Source organism: Protopterus annectens, chromosome 6.part0, assembly GCF_019279795.1.
Source record: "Protopterus annectens isolate FY-2018-M chromosome 6.part0, PAN1.0, whole genome shotgun sequence".
NCBI classification, from domain to species: Eukaryota; Metazoa; Chordata; order Ceratodontiformes; family Protopteridae; genus Protopterus; species Protopterus annectens.
Window position 1 is genome coordinate 440,368,347 of NC_056737.1, and position 13,237 is coordinate 440,381,583.

A 13,237-nucleotide genomic window follows, 5' to 3' on the forward strand; every position below is an offset into this window, starting at 1 on the left:
ATGCCAGCATGAGGAATGGTGTTGAAGGTCTTGGCCAGTTTAAGATATGCTATGTGTACTGCATGACCAATATCTATATAATTTGTAACTCTTTAAAATAAGTTTATCATATTCTGTGGACAGGATCTATACTTCACAAATCCAAACTATTGGGGGTCAGGCTGTTAGTTTGTGAGATTATTTATAATATAACCACGGACTCTATTGCTCTTACAATTTTCCTTTCTTTTTTCATGTTTTCGTTTTCTGTAATTGTTGTTTATGCACCATTTTCTTTGCTTTTTCATTCTGTTAATCACAAAAGCGTAACAAAAATATGGACCCACCACTGTTTACTGGTGAAATTATTCAGTACTCAGATATTACATGAAGGTTTTTTAAGATGCATATCTCAATATTTATGGCATGCACTTGCTCTGTAAATAAAACATAGAGTTAGCTTTCTTAAGAGCTAGAAAATAAAAACTTGTCTGGCATATGGACTGATACAGTTCAAAAAGAAGTATTTATAAATGCAACATTTAACATCAGTAAAGCTACAAGAAAGAAGTCTAGTGTCATTATATATATATATATATATATATATATATATATATATATATATATATATATATTTTTTTAATTTCTATCAATATTTTAAATCAGTATATTGTATGAATGGTACTAGCCCTGGCTGCTGAAATCAGTATCAAAGCAACTTATGTCCCCTTTCTTATTTCCCCAACTTTCCTAAAAGATATTTTGAAATTCTTACAAGATTTTTTACTTCAATTCGCACTGATGTTGAGAGGCCCAGAATCAATCATATCAGATGAGGTACATTACATTTTTGGAAAATGATTGCTTGACTGATGTACGGAGAAAATGCATTATGAGACTACTAAAATGCATGTCTCCATCAGGTTTAACTTTTTTATACTTTGCCTGATTTACTATTACTTTAAATACACTTTTAATACATAATAATAATATTTTTAATATGTTATCAATGACTTATGTTCATTATCAGACCAGTGTCTTATAGCTAATGTGCATTTTGTCTGTGTAAAACAATACCTTTTCTAACTGTAGGTACTTCTCTGTCTTTGGAAATACTGTTGGTTTTGCTACATAAATAAGAATGTGTTGCAAATACTGACAAATTAGTGCTACTTTGTTAGCTGAATTTAATATGAAGGATGCACTTAAAACACCTATTTTTAATGCTAAGAAATCCTTCTGATGTACCAACTGAAGTCTTAAACAATTAATAACTCTGAGTAAGATGGACGAGATGTCAACATTTTCTGTAAATTAATGGCCATTAATTATGATAAACATATTTTACAGCTAGAATGATGCTCTAGAGAAAACCGACCAAACAGAACCTTCGCTGAACTAATAATATTTGTCTTCATAAATCCCTCACACATTTTGAGTTACCAGACAAGTTGGGTAAACTGCTGTCTAATCAGTACAGACAACAGCACAGCAGAAACTGCATTTACAGGTTATACAATTATTAAACCTCATTTCATGCCTGAATAGCCATACGAAGCACATTTCATAACAGTAAAGCAAGAGATTTCAGATTAACTCAGGAAGGCTGTACTGGCTGAAACAGTCAACTGATATATGTAAGGAGCTTATATTTAATTACAATGCAATATTAATCATGCCATTAATTCTATAACATATTAAACAAAATGATGCATATAACATATAATGATTGCCATCCCAACTGTTTAAAGGGCAGCATTTCATAGAACAACAATTTTATTCTCAATGTAATATACTGAGTATGTGAATGAACACTAAAAATAAAACCACAATGGTTATAAAATTATACTTTCCCATTTGAAAAAGCTGTGTATGCTGATGTTTTTAAAGACACAAGGAACTACTTCAAGAAATCCTTAAGCACCCATGGATAGCTTACCATCATTACGGCACTGTAGTCTTGTAAATATAACATTTCATCAGGATACTGATCTCACACAATGGAATGAGGTACGCCAGTGTGAAAATCCTTTTAAAATTATGCTGAAAGTCAACCAATATATGCCAAAATTTAAAGAGATGAAAAATATTAAAACGTTGCCACCATATTATTAGCAAACTAACTGTTGTAATGCCATGTAGCTTTGCAGCCTCTTGAACCCATTTATGATAAATTTAAACCCTAAGAGCTCTATTTTGTTCATTCACTTACATATTTTATGACTCTAAACGTATGTAAGAAATATATCTCAGTGATATATATATATATATATATATATATATATATATATATATATATATATATATATATATATATATATATATATATATATATACATCCGCATGTATATCTCCATCCATGTCTTTATCTCTCTCTCTCTCTCTCTCTCTCTCTATATATATATATATATATATATATATATATATATATGTGTGTGTGTGTATAGGTTTACTGCTATAATGTTAAGTGTGCCTTGTGTGAAAGTGAAAAGTTTGATCCTTAAAAATGCAGATATAACTTTAAAATGTGTGTGAAATATCGACTCTGGAAGACAGATTCTATTATGGTATTCGACACAATGCAGTTGACCTTTGCACAGTCGGCATAATATGTAGTATGCATTGGCTCAAGTACATGATCTTTCATATTGAGATTGCGGGACAGTGCGGATCAAGAGATTTACCCTTTTCCGCACTGTAGAGCGATCTCAGAGTTGGAATATATAAGTGGCAGGGGCTGTGGAGGGTGCAGGGGGCTTGCCCCTCTGCACAAATATTACTGTCGGTGCTGTGCAATATTGATCTGGTCTGTACATCCTGCAGCAAAGGGGACAATGGACTTCAGAAGTTGAATTCGACTTTGCCTTAATTAGGTTGCCGATATTCCAACCTAATTAGTATTCCGAACATCAAACATGTAAACCGCATTTTTGAATGGTTTACGTTCTGATGTTCAGTGTTTTAATAGTAAATATATATATATATATATATATATATATATATATATATATATATATATATGTATATGTACACACATAGATATCTATATCTATGTATATCTATACCCATCTATATAGCTATGTTGGGTTATATTCCTTTATATTACTGGTAACATTTCATTGACATAAAATATGTTGCGAAACTTCATTGTTAATCTCCTTCATCAAAACAAACAGATAAAATAAGCTGATTGCAAATTAAACAAATATGTTTGCTTTTTGATCACCTAAAAGAACAAAAAACTTTGCTTTTAAATATGTTAACTCCTTGGCTGCACAACTACTGAGAAAGAGGATAACTCCAGAAATTATATTACCATCGAACTAATGCAGTTTGACTGTAATATAATTCAACCATTGTAACCACAAACAAAATTTACCTAAAATTGCACTATGCGATGAATGTGTACCACAACCAGTTCAACAGCATTTATTATATACACACACAAATTTATATATATATTATATATATATATATATATATATATATATATATATATATATATATATATATATAGGTTCAATGGCATCAGTTGATTTTAATAGTAATTGAACTCTCTCACACAATGCCCAGATCAGAGAATATGCCTTTTTTCCCAGACACTGAGTAATCTTGGAGTTGGAATAAGTAATAAGCAATGGATATATGTTATAGGGGGTGCTTGCTCCCCTGAAAAAACTCAATATCTATTTAAACTTGCAAATATTGACCAAATCAAAGTTTTTTTCAGATGTGGTTAGAGTTTGTTGACATTTTGTATTTAGATATTTTTTTTTTTAAATTCTCTTTATTGCAAATTTTCACAAGAATCATTAAACATACAGCGAATAAACCATTACAAAAACATAAATCCTAAAACATCAAAGACAAGTACATCAATCCAAAACTATATACAATCATACATTGCCCAAAGCTTCTTGAATGGGTCCAGTACAGCGTGATGTAAATATTGGAATCCCCACAAGATTAATACTCATTTAAGTATATGGTCAGATAATATTCCCCAAAATTCCTTAATAACTGGTTTGCTCTTAATATTGTGGAACAGATATTTATGTGCCTTGAGGTATTTAATAGCTGTCAGTTTAAACCCCTCCCAAGAGAGGGAGTGTCTGTTTTTCCAATTTAAGGAAATGTAATATTTGATTAACATAAAGATGGGTATTAAAACCTTACATTTCCTATCAGATATGCCAGGAGGTGGAATATGAAAGATAGTGAATTCCCATGAGAGGGTGGATTTTTCATAGCCAATTTTCTCAAGAATCACTCTCAATGCACACCAAAGTTTGTAGGAACACGTGCAACTCCAGAACAAATGAGGGATGTCATCCGTTTGATTCGAACAGAATCGACATTTGGGGGACTGATTTGTGAACATTCTACTAAGGACGTCAGGGGTGAAATATGCATTGTTCAAGATCATTAGTTGAGTGTATTTCATCCTTTTGAAAGGAATAGATTTAGAGCTTATATTTATAGCTTTTAAGATCTGGTTTTGGTTAATAGCAGGGTTAATCTTTGTCCAGAACTTCGAAAAACTGAGAACATTCTGATATCTGAGTGACATAATGACCTTGTAGGAGCTTGCGGTCATTTTTTTTCACTGAGAAGGAGTTTCTTTATCATTTTACAGGTTATAATATCATTTTCTGAGGCCAGGGGGTGATCCAGGTACTTTTGTACCAGCTCTCTAATTTGTCGTAAAATACTCAGGTATTTTTTGGGTAAGTTCAGCTTAGTTCTTAGGTTAGTGATATTCTGATGTCTAAAGGGGAAAAGATCGGCTATAGAAGTATTCAAAAAGAGGGGGTATTGATCCAAGTTAAGCATATGTCCATTTAATTTAAGGTTGGGGTTGAGATGAAGTGGTTGAAGAGTTATGAATGAGTGGGACAGGTTCAAAGAATTGAAAAGGGCCTGAAGGGATTTTATGTTGAATAACAGGCTTTTTGAGTGTTTTGGTAAACCTAAGTTTGCTTCATTTAAAAATGGGGGTGCTGCGGGGTTAAATTTCGGGGCCCACAGAGATTTAGCCCTATGATAGGATGCAATCTTAAATATTCTACTACTATTTATTAACTGATAATAGGTTTTGAAGTCAGGAAGACCCAACCCACCCCTCTCCTTCGGATAAATGAGTTTTGAATAACTAATTCTAACCGATTTAGGATCCCAAATAAATTTAGAGATGGACAATATAATCCTTTTGAAGAAGTTGTTATGTACAATGCAGGTGGTTGCATGAAACAGATAAAGAAGTCTAGGAAGGATATTCATCTTAATCACTGTGGTTCTGGCCAAGAAAGGGAGCTTAAGTTTTGACCATCTATCAATATCGTTTTGAATATTATTCCAGTACCGGACTACATTATCCTGATAGTAATTTTGGTTTCCCTGTGAAAAGTGAATACCTAGATAGTGCAGTTGTTCATTAGATTTGAGCTCTGTTTCTGAAAATATATTAGGCAGCATAGAGTGGATATTTAAGGGAAATATTAGGGATTTTTCTTTATTACGTTTATAGTTTGCGAGGTTAGAAAATAGTTTAATGGAAGATAATATTTTAATTGGGTCAGAGCCGGAATTTTGTACTCAAGCGATCAAAAGCCTTGGATGCATCTACCGCTAAGGCATAGATAGGGTGCTTGCTAAGATTGGAATGGTGTATCATAGTTTCCAGCAGTAAGGTTTGATCATTAGTTTGCCTTCCTGGGATAAACCCAGATTGCTCGGGGGAGATAATATAAGAGATGACCGCTTTCATCCTACTAGCTAGGACCATTGCCAGGATTTTCATATCTAAATTGATTATGGAAATGGGTCTATAGTTTCCAGGATTTTTAGGGTCCGTATTATGCTTGAGGATGAAGATAGTTTTAGAGGCGTTTAAATGAGTGTCTTTAAAACCATTTAAAATAATATAGTTAAACAGTATCCTCAATCCTTTGGATATTTTTGTACTAAATACTTTCTAAAATTCTGCCGTAAATCCGTCGGGGCCAGGGGATTTGTTAGGTTTAAGGTTATTTATGACAGAAATGATCTCCTGTGTGTTGATGTCTCTCTCCAGGAATTTATTTTGTCTTTCCGTGAGTTTGGGAAAGGTCAAGTTTCTCAGAAAAGATTGTATTTCTGTTTCATCAACTATGTTTCCTGTGGGTCCATAGGTTTGAGTGAAAATATTTTCAAATATTTTAATGATTTCATTGGGTTTCTGGAACTCCTTCCCTTTATAATGAATCTCTGGTATAAATGTAGAGGTTTTAGATAAATTGATCACTCTGGCCAAAAATCTGGAGGGACATTGTATTACATCCACGTATAAGGCCAGTGACTTAATCTCATGAAAGTTCAGGTTATCCGATTGTAAAGAAATTAGGTCTTTTTGTAACTGGATTATACGTTCTTCTAGGAGCGGGGTGTGGTTTGTTTGGGCTTCCATTTCTGCTGAATGTAACTGAGAAGTTAATTCCCTTTTTTTTTTGATGCAAAGTTTTTTATAGTATGAGGCTTTGTTTATCAGGAATCCCCTGATCATTGACTTAACCGCGGCCCATTCATAGTCTATTGGAGATTGGAAGGAGTCCCTAGATTTAAGAAAATTATCAAGGTATTCTTCAATTTGAGCGGTAATCTCCTCTCTCCTCAGGAGGTTGGGGTTCAACCGCCAGCAAAGAACTGATCTGTTAGTTGGGTCTTTGTTGTGTCGGTAAATAGATAAAGAGATTTTGGAATGATCGGAGAGAGATCTGGGAGATTGATTAAAGGAGATGTCCAAGTTGTAGAAGGCCAGGGAAATCAGAAAAAAGTCTAATCTAGACCAACTTTTGGTGCAGCTAGAGAAGAAAGTGTATTTAGACTTTTTCTGAGTAGGGTCTAAAAATATGCTCGGGTCAAATAAGTAAAGTCTTCTTTCAGTTCAGTTAGGGCTTTATGTGCTGAAAGATTATATCTCGCTTTGGGGTTTGATCTATCTGTTTTGGGGTCCTGCACCGAATTCCAGTCTCCACCAATGATATAGTAGTGATTGAGAAAGGAGGTAAGGAAGTTGTATAGCTTTGCAAAGAAATCTTGTTGAGCGTAACATGGGGCATATATGTTTATAACGAGAATAGGTTTATCTAATAAAGGGTGATTTGAAGTGAAGTAACACCACCTACCCTCATTGTCTGACCCCATCTTACCTATATTTGACCCAAAGCTATTTTTGATAATAATGGCCACTCCGGCACTTTTCGTAGTGCTTTCTGAGGCTATAATGATTTTGATCCATGATCTCAATTTTTCTTGTTCCCACTGTTGATTCAGCAAATGTGTCTCTTGAAGGAAAGTAATATTAGAGGTAGATTTCAGTGTTAGATGCATAAGCAATTTTTTTTCTTAGGTGATTGTAACCCCTTAATGTTCCAAGATTCTAAGTTCCACATCAACCAGTTGAGTTAAGTAGATTAAACAGGGGGATATGTGATAGGGGATATGTACAACACTGTACCTTACTGTCAAACTGCATTATAAACGTAGGGGCAAGTATAATCAATCCTTCCCGCTTACTCCCGGTGCCTACCCACCTCCCCCTAAGCCCGGAAGGGTCTGGGAACCACAATTTGCTCCATTTAGGGCTTACCCAATTAGAGAAAAAACTTGTTCCCAGAAAATGCCTCCTTAAACGCCGTGAACAAAAATGCATAGCAAACCCAAGCAGTGCTTTAAACATGCCCACCGCTATGCCAAAGTAAAGGAAAATCATGCAGAACTATACAGCAATAGCAAGTTATTTACATTTCATATACAGTTATTATGACCCCATTGATGAACTGTACCCCTCATCCCCAACAGTCCACATGACTAAACTTGTATTTAGATATTTGTGAGATTAGATATCTCTTCTGTGTATATTATGCTTTTAAATTTTATATATATATATATATATATATATATATATATATATATATATATATGTGTGTGTGTGTGTGTGTGTGTGTGTGTGTGTGTGTGTGTGTGTGTGTGTGCGTGTGTGTGTGTGTGTGTGTGTGTGTGTGTGTGTGTGCGTGTGTGTGTGTGTGTGTATGTGTAATACACACACACACACACACACACACACACACACACACATATACTTATTTATCTATATTTATTAATAAATATTACATCATTACATTGACTTACTTGTCGGCATCTGCTTTCAATCACAGAAAACCTCACTGAACTACAAAGATCACAAATATACATGCTATGGTTTACATTTGCAATCTAGATAAAAGCATGTTAAATCATGAAACATCCACTTCCCAAAGAAAATATATACATTAATTTAGAACAATAACACATAATGGGAATAATTCAGGAATTATGATTTATGTAGGGGCTTCCTATATGCACTAAATCCATATGATCATGACCAGAGTGATTCATTAGCATTCATGCCGTAGAATATACCAATGAAATCATCTACTGATAAATTGTGCAGAAAAATATGCAATCAACAAATCCACTTCTCAAATGTTAGTTATATACATGCACATTGCATATATAAGTACACACATACACAGATATACATATGTACAGTATATATATATATATATATATATATATATATATATATATATATATATATATATATATAAAGAGAGAGAGAGAGAGACAGATAACTAGAGAGATAGATATTAGCTATTTATCAGGTAGATGGGCTGGTCAACCATTTTTAGCCATGATCCAGGTTGAAATATATATATATATATATATATATATATATATATATATATATATATACATGCATATACAAACACAGAAATATTTCAAGCACAGGCAATAATGCCCTTCTATCTTGCTAATACAACAAAACAGTTGTTCCCATAATTAGTGTCTAGGCTGTCCTTAAAAAGATCAAAACTAGTGCTTACTTTAATGTAATTTGATAGTCTATTCCATGCATCAGCTACTGTCTGAGACCTACTTAGCACAATTCTCATTTATATATTATTTGTAATTAACTTATATAACTTAGACAAGCTTCCTTTGTGGGTCAATTTACCTTTGCTAATAGCATTTATATATTCATATAATGGGGAATGGTGTTTTTTCATCTTCACTCATGTTATCCACAAATTCATTTAATTTCTTACTGATGGATAATATTAACTGGTTAGCCGATTCATCTGACTTATATTCTTTCATTAAATAGTCTGGGAACTTAGCTTTTCCTTTATCAAAACAATCAGATCATAACACTCATCCATTCCTTTTTAGAAATTTAATTTTAACTTTAATCTGAATTTCCTTAAATCTAGAGGTGTGTGCAATGACAAAGCACACAAATTTCCATTTTGATACTGATGGAGTTCTAACAACATATTTTAACTGTTTTAAGAATTAATTTCACATATGCAGAGTGTAAAGACTGAATTTAATTAGGATAGCATAACAATGAAGTTAATATTTTTCCATTTTCCTTAGACTTTTTTTGTCAGGTATTAAACCTACTGAATGCAATATATATACATACATATAAATCTTGGGTAATATGATCATTTTAATAAGTACTTACATATCTTCAAAAGTAAAAAATCATTCAATTTTTTAATAAGAAGTAACACTTCTTCAACTACTTTTTCAAAATTATTAACAGTCTTACTCACATCTTGATAGATTTTTATTCCTAAATATTTTAGTTATTTTCCTTCCCAATTATATTTATCTTTAAACTTACTATCTATAATCATTTTAACCTTAAAGTTTCAGTTTTATTATTAAATTTCAGCAGCAAGACTTCTTGAACCTTTTCAATTTCTTATCTATTTCTTCAACTGAATAATTTCAGTCTCCTATAGTTAGTAAAATACCATCTGAAAAAAGCTGTAGTAAAGACTGACAAGCTCTGTTAATTGAATCCATCAATTTTTTTTCATTGCTTCTTATACTACTAGCTAAGGGTTCAATAAATAATGTAAATAGTAGAGGGGACAAGGAACACCCCTGCTTTGTGTCTTTAAAGTGAATCTTTGAAAAATGTAGGATCCAGTTTTAATATATGCTTTGGAGTCTCTATACAGAGTTTTTAATAGTCCAACAAACTGTTCGAGAAATGCAAATGCTTCTAAAGTTTTATAGAAGTAGTTCCAATCTGCAGAATCAAAAGGTCTCCTGATATCTAAACAAATTATGACCAGTTTCTTGTTCATTCCTTTTGCTAAATCTAAGATAGTTGCTACCCTTTTAATATTTTGTATGTTAATTTATTGACTATAAATCCTGTTTGATCTTTATTAATTAATCTACTATATCTCTTAATCTCTAGTAAAAAGGAAGCAAATATTTTATAGTCTACTTCTAATAATGAAATAGGTCTATATGAGGAAACTAACATTATCCTTTCCTTGTTTAAGTTTAGGTGGAAATACAGATAATTTCCATAAGAGAAGAATTATTTTGTCACTCTGAATTATTCTGAAAATGTCAGTCAGTAATTCTAAAATATTTAATAGAAGTAGTCTATATAAATCTATACTTAAACTATATACCCCTGGAGCATTACCACTTTTCCCTTTTTTAAAGCTTCTTTAACTTCTATCAGGGTAATAGGTTTATTCAACACATAGATTTGTTGGTCATTAAGTGCACTAGTAACATTTTTATTTAAATAATTGTTAATTTTGTAATCATCAGAATTATTATTTGTATCTTTATCAAGATACTCATGGAATTTTAAAAAAAAAAAAATTATTTCCTGTATGTCTGAAGTAAACTTATTAGTGTGAGGATTTTGGATATTATTGATTTGTATCATATTGCTTAACATCTTACTTTTATTAACTAATCTATGTAGATTTTTTTGAAGTCATTGCGTAACTGTGCAATTTTATTTTTTTTAAAACTATCTTCACTTTATGCATTAAAAGTGATATTTTGTCATTAATTTTTAATGGATTCAGTATTATCTAATTGCATTGTCGGTTTGTTGTTCAGACCTCGTTTTTTGTATTTCATCTTGTATTTCTAACAACTCTTTATCCCAGTATTTCATTTTTTCACATGCCCATCTTCCCATTCTATCTTTAATATGCATTTAAAGGATTACCATTGTATGACTTTACTAACTTGGCTATTATCATTCAAAGATAAAAAAAATTCTTGATTTAAGTCATAAAGTCTTATAATTTCATCATATATATTAGGATTCTATAAATAATCTGAAATTTCCTTATATCCATTACTACAGTAATACTTAGAGCATTATGATCAGATAAAGGACAAGAAATAGATTTAAGATAATTCCCTTTATTAGGTAAATCTAGAGATGCATAAATCTTATAGTTTCTAGTTTTCAGCCCATGCACATAAGAATAATGAATGAAGAACAATGACTTATCTTCTGCTTTTACTAGCAAATCAGCTAAATTATTATTATTACTACTCCATCTGTTTAGTGCTTTAGCTGATGTCAGTATTTCAACTTTTTTATTTTCACTTGTATCTTCTATACTTGATATGCAGTTAAAAGCTCCTGCTAAAATTAAACTACCCTTCCAATGGCTTTGTAGTAAGTTTAAGTTATCTTTAGCCAGTCTTGCACCTATTCCATGGCCCCAGTAAAAATTAGCAAGTGTATACAGTTTGTCATTTTATTTCATTATTACAAATGTATGCATTCCTTTGGGATCATTAGTGGATTCAATGACCTTAAGCATTACAATAGATTTTCTCTAAAGTAGAGTAGTTCCTCTTCCCTTTTTGTTAAAAGAAACAGATGATAACATTCCATAACCTAAGTTATTTAAATATTGTATATCTTTATCAAGTGAGTATCTTGCAAGAATATAATGTCTCCTCTATTTAACTTTAGATTTCATATTAGTGATTTCCTTTTGTTGCCATTATTTGATGCATTTACATTAATTGATAATAGATTAAAACTGTCCATACTGTGTATTTGAAAAGATTTATTTTAAAGGATAATATGACACATTTATTCACCATATTAAGTTAATTATATATAAGACTGTAATGCATTCCTCCAACACTCCCTGGGATTCAGCAAACTTCCGTGCAAGAATAGCTTATTCTTGCATGGAAGAGACCATTCCTGTGCAGCATGGCAGCGCGCCAATGGGATGTGTAGTGGGTGGGAGAGGCCTCATAATGGGATTCTCTCTGTCACTGTCTGTCTTTCTCTTCCCCACGTCTCTGTGTGTGCATTTTTGACATAGTATATTTTGTTGGCCTTAGATATGTGTGAGTATTTCTAGCCAATGTGTGTGTGTGTGTGTGTGTGTGTGTGTGTGTGTGTGTGTGTGTGTGTGTGTGTGTGTGTAAAGTATCAATGGTGTACAAATTGGTGTGTGTGTGTGTGTGTGTGTGTGTGTGTGTGTGTGTGTGTGTGTGTGTGCACAGACAGCTGCAAATAACCAATATCTGTAGTCCACTGTGTTGTGAGACATGGGCTTCATTTCTCTAACTGTAGGAACATGCCCAGTATGACCTTCTATATTGAGTGTATGCATCCATTCCAGGGAGTGTTGGATTCCAGTTCAGGGTTTTGTGTGCTACAGTTACACCTAGCAAACTGTTTCTGCAGGATATCTGTAGATAGGGTGCCAGTATGGAGACACAATGGGCTTAACATATGTGGGATACTGTAGCTATTGCTGTCTATGCTGCTTGTGTGACATGTTTGGTTGTAGCATAGATTACACTGTGATGTGTCATGACATCAACTACTGACAGTTATCATTCTTTGCTCACAATTATTTATAAGGGAAATACAAGATGAATGAAGCTGAGACCAATATTCTGAGGCATATAGACTACACATTCTGGCACACACCTGCCATTGTGGAGAGGTAGCTACAGACAATAGACTGCTGGTTCTGTGTAAATGGTTCAGCACCTTGTTAGTATGCTGGCTGGGGATCTCCTCCTTTTGCTTTTCTCAACTTCATGGGATGGCCATATCCTGCTGGAGCCATACCTCTCAGCTGTACAGATACACCCAGGTTATCCAGAGGCAGGACTCATGTATCTGGTCAGTTTACCTTTACATTGTGGTTTACAAGTGGATTTGTGGCTATTCATTCATGGGTTTTCAGTCAGGAGTAGTATGGGCAGACATTAGAGTTTCAGACTTCACACATTGCATGATATCCATGCATCTACACCCTCCCCTCTGTTATTATCTCCTCCACCTAACATTATGTAAGCAATATCTCAGAGGTATCCCTATAGTTGGGTCTTTATCCCAGTAGTATGTATGGCCTGATCC